The following is a 7,983-nucleotide window of genomic DNA, read 5'->3' on the forward strand; positions in this document are numbered from 1 at the left end:
GAGTGTACCCCTGCTCAGCCAGTTTACTACTCAAAAGTCAATTTGTCCTTTAGTCTGTTCTGTACTATAAAAAATATGGACATAGGAAAACCTTCCCCTCATCGTAATTCTTGAACATGGGGTCATCTAGTAAAGCTGGAGATAGTAAGGAACTTTGGAACTTTTTTTCTTAGCATTTTTCCCACAGGTGCAGGGTCTGCTCTGCTCTTTTCTTTTCTTTTCTTTTCTTTTCTTTTCTTTTCTTTTCTTTTCTTTTCTTTTCTTTTTTTCAACTGAATGTTGATCCATTGGTTGCGACAGAAATTGCCTGACTGGCTTGTCGCCTGAGCCTGATGTCATGGCTGAGAGAGAGTGACTGACCCAAAGTCACCCAGCCACTTTCATGCCTAAGGTGGGACTGGAACACATAGTCTCCTGCTTTCTAGCCTGGAGCCTTAACCACTAGACCAAACTGGCTCTCTAGTAAGGAACTTTGGATATTTAAGGAAAATCCTTTTTCCCACAATCTCTAATTATGGAATTTGATATAGCGATTGTCATAATCCTGGATCATCTTCAAGAGGGTATTAGACAAGCTCATGAGAAGTAAGGCTAGCAAAGATAGCTGCATATGATAGATTACCCATTTAAACATTGGAGGCGGCATTCCTCCAAATACTAGTTGTTGGGCACAACAAAGGGGAGAAAGGACTGTTCTCATGTTCTTCTGTTGGGCATCTGCTACCTGGAAAGATGAATTTTATTGCAAAGTATCCTGGTTCCAGGTAGGAGTCTCAAGACAAGATGCAAATGTGTTATACTGTACATGTAATACTTTGCATTTTTGACACCCAAATGTACAAAGGAAGCTTCGATGTGTGGCAGAATCTTACCAATCTTACCATCCCTAAGCAGGGTCAGGCTTTGAACTTTTATGGACACTCAGAGAATGCCAAGATTTTAGGCTATACTAGATAGTCAAGAAACACTCAAGCAGAAGGCAATGACAAACTACTTCTATACAGTTACAAAAAATAAAAATAATCATGCATAATTATATCCAGGTAATCGAGTCCAGCTTGACTTCAGGGCATCTTTTTACCTTTTTAATGTCAAACTAGACAACCCGTGACCCACTGGATCATCTTTCAGAGATATTTTCTTACCTAAACAGAAAAACAGAATGATTAAGGGCAAAAAAGCAGTAGGAGTGTGAGTGACTTGAGACTTGCTGCCAGCTATCCCATTGACTTTGCTAGGGAGCATCAGAAGTCCCTTCCTTCCTTCCTTCCTTCCTTCCTTCCTTCCTTCCTTCCTTCCTTCCTTCCTTCCTTCCTTCCTTCCTTCCTTCCTTCCTTCCTTCCTTCCTTCCTTCCTTCCTTCCTTCTTCCCTCCCTCCCTCCCTCCCTCCCTCCCTCCCTCCCTTTCCACATGTAATATAGGCTTGTGCCATTTGCCCTCTCCTCACAACCCTCAGGAGACCCCCGCTGAAGCCACTGCCACCTCCTCAGCTGACCAGCTGAACTGCCTGCCACTTTGCTGGTGGGAGGTGGGACAAAGGGAGCCATTGACCATGAGGAAAACTGTACCCCTGCTCCCCATTCTGGCGTGTCCCCAAGGGACTCCTCCCTCAAGGGAGGAAGAGGGCTCACCTGTCAACCACTAGTGCCCCCCAGCCAGCCCTACCTCACCAGCAGGCATCCAAGTCACTCCCTCATCCTTCCCTCAATGCCCACAGCCATTAAGAGATTTCAAATCAGCCAATCGCCAGCGGGCCTTGCTGCCAGATGATTGTGTGCAGGGGACAGAGGGAGGTGGGAAAGAGGTTGGGGATATGCCCGTGATGATCATGTGACTTGGGCTGACCATAGGAGCACCGCAATGCTGAAGTAGCCACAAATTCCCCAAATTTCAATCCCACAGGAGTCAGGGGTTCCAGATTTTGGATGCATTCTGTAAGTTAGCCCATTTGCGGTACCTTCGTTCAAAAATTGTTGCCCTATGATGCACCGTTTTGCCAAGTTGAAGGTTTGGGTAGTATATAGCTAGATATACTTGCACCAACAGTACATCACCTACAGATGTCACTCTTCTCCCAGCTAAATTTCAGAGTCCCTCACTTTAGACCTGGGATTTTGCCTGTCTATCTCTAGCACAAGACTGTGTTATTATAGGCATCAGTTAATTATCTGAACATTGATGTGAATGTAAGGCTTTTCTCAGCAGAAAGTTCATCCCCACGATAATGTAGCCTTTGGGGTATGTTTCTATTTATAACAGTAAATAAAGTGCTGTTGAAAGGCAATTAAGGTTTTTGACAGGGTAAACTTCTGAGCAATTGCTGTGGAATTTGGTCTCCATAAATCTTTTGACAAGCAGAATGATAGAAAGAACTTCTGGTTAATCCACACAACTGGTCTGTATGTATTTTTTTCCCCCCAGCTTGGATTATGGAACATATGGGATGGCAAGCATAGGTTATTAGACATGTTTCTCATGTGCAAAAATAAGGATTCGTGGTGCTTCTTTGAGTCTTGTCTGAGAAAGGCTTGCATTCCTTGGGCACTGTGTTTATAGTAAAAGTTTGGAAATCCCAACTGCTGTTACGTTATATTGCATTGTATAGCAATGCATTACATATGGCAGTTCTGAGAGCCTTCATGAGGTTTTGGGAGGCAGAGAGAACATCACACTATCCTCTTTGTCAGTGAAGCAAGAAAGACTAAATCACTTCGACTCTTTACTTTGTATTTGGTTTATGGTCATGGTAAGTGTGAAGAAACCCTACTGAATGTCCGTGAAAGGGAAAACTTTAATTTGTGAGAGGGTAAATCTTTTTCCTAGTTTATCTCTCTGACTCCCATATTACATGTACATTCAAGATAAAACATGTTCTCGCTATTGGATGACCAGTCTTGAATACATGCAGCTTAGCAGATGACAGACTGTCCTGTTATAGGTTTCACACAGTGGTGCAAGAGATGTAATCTCACAATCCTGGTTCAAAAGCTAGTACAGGTAGTCTTTGGATTATGATGGCAATTGGGACCGGAATTTCTGTTACTAAGTGATGTGGTCATAAAGTCTGATATCATGTGACCGTATTGCTTAGCAACAGCAAGCCTGGCAGTCCCAGTTGCTGTTGTAACCCCAGGACTGCATGGGTCATTAAGCGTGAAGAGGCAGGATTCCCAGGCAAGCAGGCTAGCAGGTGAGAGCTGTGGGTGAGAGCTACGGGCAGGCTGATGCTATGGAGCACAGGCAGATGCATGGGTACAGTAGGCAGGTGGGCAGGTGCAACAGGGAGACAGGTGCCACGGGGAGGGCCTACAAAGCATGTCTGGGTGGATGGGTGGGTGGTGAAGGTGGGCAGGCAGGTGAAAAAGCACCAGGAGCAGGAGTGATTTGCGACCTTCTGCTAGTTTCACCATTGAGTTTGCTTGTGGGAAGCCAGCAGGAAAGGTTGCAAATGGCAATCATATGACCGTGGGACGCAGCAAGCCGGTTGCCAAGTGCCTGAATCACAATCACATGACTGCGGGGATTCTGCAATGTCTGCAACTTCACATACTGGTCATAAGTCCCCCTTGTTCAGTGCCGTCATAACTATGAATGGTTGTTGAAGAAGAGGTTGTAACCTGAGGACTACCTGTACAAATATTTACAGAAAAATTGACACACAAGAGCATCATAAAGTTCCAGTTCAGAGTTCAAGGCAAAACCTAGTTCACACATCACAGTTAACCCATGAATTCTTTTGCAGGTATTTTTAGGCTCCCTTCAGAATTGGGTGGCATTTACTGCTACCAGGTATTGCCTGTTTCCTATAGGCCCTAGGTGGCATTGCAATCACTCACCATGTCCCAGAAGGGCACATTATTGTTGTTGTTACTACTCTTGATCTTACTCTGTTCCCTGCTACATTTATGAATATGACATAACTGTGTAACTAGGGAAATGACAAACCAAACTATTTTAGCAGTATGTTTTAAAATCCATATTTAGTACTGAAATGCTTCATCAGAATGCCATTTATTTATTTTGCTCATATTTCTAATCTACTCAAAACCTGACACTCTTTGGATGGATTAGAAAGTTAGTTGAAACATTAAATGTTTGTAAAAACATTTTTAAAAAGAGAAAGAGTAAAAAAATTAAGACACCAATAAAATAGAAAATATATAATATATAATAATACAATTAATATAAAAGAATATTATCTATCTGTCTATCATCTATCTACCTATCTATCCCAGTGTTCCAAAGCACAGTAGGCACTTAGTCAAAATGAGTTCAGAATTATTGAAATATCTGGAAGTAGTGGAATGCTTTTGCCTAGTGCTGGAACAAGAACATCAGAGGGATGATGGGTGCCCCTTAATGAGGATGCTCCAAATCAAGAAGACCTCCTCTCTTGGACCACTTCCCTCACCTCACTTGATAGGAAAACTCAAGGACAGCCTCTAATGATGACCAAGGTGTGTAAGCAGAGTTTAAACTAAGATGATCTGTGCTATTTTTCCCCCTGTCAGATGTTTTGTGAGGTCTCAAAAGGTACAGAAGAAGCATAGAGATACACTTGAGAAGAACCATTTGAGGATAATGCCATGTTGATGTCCTTAAAACAAGTGAACAAAGAGTGGTAATTCCAGAGAATACATCAGTGAATTAAGGTGTTTGTCCGGTGTCATCTAGATGTAATCCTGTTAGTGGTACCTGCTTAGAAGGTGACTACAACATTTGAGCTTGACCCTGCTCATTGTAGAATGTTCTTGGCATCTCCTTGCAATATCTGGAACTCTAAAGTGTTTTCAATGTCTCTTTAAAGGACATTAAATTTTCATGAATTAGATGCTAATGTTTTAAACATGTCTCATTATAGGAGAGAAATTCACCAGTCATCTCTGTTAATTAAAATCATTTTTCCCTTCTCCTGAATTCAAGAGAGAGCGAGCAGAAAACAAACTTGATTCAACAATGGGAAAGGCAAAAGGGAATTTTAATCTGCCCCATCAGAATATTCTTTCAGCTAATAGCAAATATTTCTACAGCTATAGTATATAGTTTCTAGCATTCAGCTTTTGCAAACTGTTCATCCATTTGGTCTTTTTACCTGATTTAGGGCAGATGGCATGATCTGTGTATCTGCTGCTCCAGGTTAAATTACGAATTGTTTTGTCCCTGAATTTCTGTTTCATGTAAACTCAACTTCAGTGTGAAACCTCTAAAAATGGCAGCAAATAAAGTTTTCAGTGGCTCTTTGCTGTCAGCTAGTAGTCATCTGGATCTTCGTACCCCAGATATGGCAGCCCTATGATTACAAGCCAAAATCAACTGAGGTAGTAGTAAAAGCAATACTATAAAATGATTTCAAATCTATAAATACAGAAACTGGGTAAATAAGTTTTGCATATGCTTGATTCTTTGGCTTCTACCTGAAAGTAAAAATCATTCTTTTCCAAACACAATTCTCACAGACTTTGCTTAGCAGGATTTATTGAGAAGAAAGGTATGACATCACAAAAAGTCAAGTTAATGGAACTTTTTCTCATCTAAAACCAATATATCCCCAAAGTATGTTAGGGTGGTGATTTCTTTATTTTAGCTGCCTTCCTGTGAATGGGTGAACTGGCAGATCTTTTCACTGATAACAAAGGAGCTTGCAAGCTGCTGTTTACACAATGGTCTCCTGAATTTTTGTCAGCTGGGAACCAATCATTACAGCATGGGTGGCAAAACTTTTAGCAGACTGATACTCCTTTTTCCCACGCTATGTGCCTATGCCTTCTTAGATAGGTTGCTACTACCTGTTTTAGTTTGGGTGTCCCTCCACACTGAGGAAAACAAGAAATCTCTTTCCCCTTTCCTTTCTGGTTTGCAACTCATGGAGAATTAATCATCATCCTTTCTCTCATTGGGAACTGTTAAAAAATTACCTGAGTTGCTCCTGTTCCTGTCTTTCTTCCATCCAACCACCATAAACTCTGTTTTCTTGCAACATCACTATTCTCTATCTTTCTTAATAAGGTGGGGGGGAAAACCCCCCACAATCCTTTACTGATGATCAGCCATGATAATCATTACTTTAGTACCCTTGGCTGACAACAGAAAACCTGTACAGAGATACAGAAGAGATATAGACAACTCTTTATATTCATCTAGTGGTCATCCAGATGTTAGCAGGGCAGATGTGATATGCCTAAGAAATAGTGCAGTTGAGAGGGGGTGACCAGCATGCTGATACCAATATACCCTATATCTCTGGTTCCTCAATAGTTTTAGGTATTTTGAAAGAATATTGAGAGATATGATAGATTTCTGTAGAACTGCATTACAGAGCACAAGGGTGGTTCTCTCCTTGCCAACTGATTTGCTGTTTGCTCAGGCGCAGCTCTTATACCTAATCCTGTAAAGAGCATCTCTGGTTGTCCAGTATTTACCTGGCTATGTGGCAATCTGAACAATAATTGTTTATCTTGCTAGGTTGAATCCAGAAACGTCTTCCTGTAAATAGGAGAAAATATTCTGATTGTGGAAGGAGTGGTCGGGAATCCATAGGGATGAGCTATGTGTAGGTGGCTGCTTACCCCTTCCCTACACTGCACAGCAGAGTTTTGAGGAATGTGAGGAGCTGAAGGAAAGGAGAAGCAAAACCTCAGTGCATGTTTCATCTTTATTCCACGTCACTGCATGATGATATATATATTCTCCTTAAGCTTTGTTTCCAAGTATAGGGAACAGCTTCTGACAGTACTTCTAGTAGTATGATTGGTGCATTCTTCAATTTCTCTGTTAAGTGTCTGTCTCCCCAGAGTTAGAGCTTTGTATTTATTCTTTCTTTTACAGCATTTTCCTCAGTGTTACATATTAGAAGAACTGTGACATCTATTGTAATAGCTGTTTTAAGGTTTTTGTTTTTGTTGTTGTTGTTGTTCCTATTCACCAGAATTCTGTCTAGTTGGTTGTGACCTGTTTTGATCTGTTATAATACTTATCTCAATATACAGTGTAATAATTTCTCTCAAGAACTGGATCAAAACTACTTTTGAAATAGAACAGTTCTGAATGGATTGGTTAATACTGCTTACCAGTTAGTGGTGAATGAATATAACCTTGTTAGATCTGACAATTTCCAGAGGGGATACCTGAGTTAATTCATTGCATTAAAATCAGCAGAATGTCTTCTGAAATTTTAAACAAATGAACATATTTATTACGGCATAAGCTTTCATGGGCTGCAATATATTGAAGCATACAATATAAGTACAAGTGGGGTCAAAGAGAGATAAAATGCAGAACACAATTACCTACATTTAATTTCAATTGTCCCTGGCTTTCCTATTTAAACCTTGCCCTTGATGTGTGTTTATGTGTATATACAGTATACACATATACAGTAATACCTCGGTTCATGAATGCTTCTGTTCGCGAACAATTTGGTTCGCGAACAGCAGCGTTCGCAAAATTTTGCTTCCTTTCACAAACTCCGCATCGGGTGACGAACACGACCCACGGCCATCTTCCCTGCTCTGACACTTGGTCGTGGCTTCCTCTAGGTGAGATCGCGGTCGCAGACAGACACTTGCTGTGAAGCTTTTTGGTATCACCTCAAGCAAGGTTAGTGTTCTCTCTCTTCATACTGTACTGTACTGTACTTTGTTTCATATTTTTGTGGTTAAAAAAAAATACATATGGTTCAGAACGGATTAACCTTTACATTGAACCTTATGGGAAAATTTGATTCGGTTGGTGACCAATTCGGTTGGCGACCAGAATCGTGGAACGAATTAAGTTTGTGAACCGAGGTACCACTGTAAATTCATAACTAATCACATAATTTCATGGTGAAGTAGGCTGTGGCCCATGAAATTTAACTATAATAAATGTATTAGTCTTTAAGATTCTACACATCCCTTTGCTCTTATAGTTGACAGTGTATTCTGTACTGGGGAAATTGTTTGATTCATTTTTGCAATTTTTGCAAGCAGTGGTATCCTTTATGCT

This window comes from Python bivittatus, unplaced genomic scaffold (genome assembly GCF_059951505.1).
Source record: "Python bivittatus isolate LINGU-HERP-01145 unplaced genomic scaffold, Pbiv_v1 ctg000700_np1212, whole genome shotgun sequence".
Classification (NCBI taxonomy): domain Eukaryota; kingdom Metazoa; phylum Chordata; class Lepidosauria; order Squamata; family Pythonidae; genus Python; species Python bivittatus.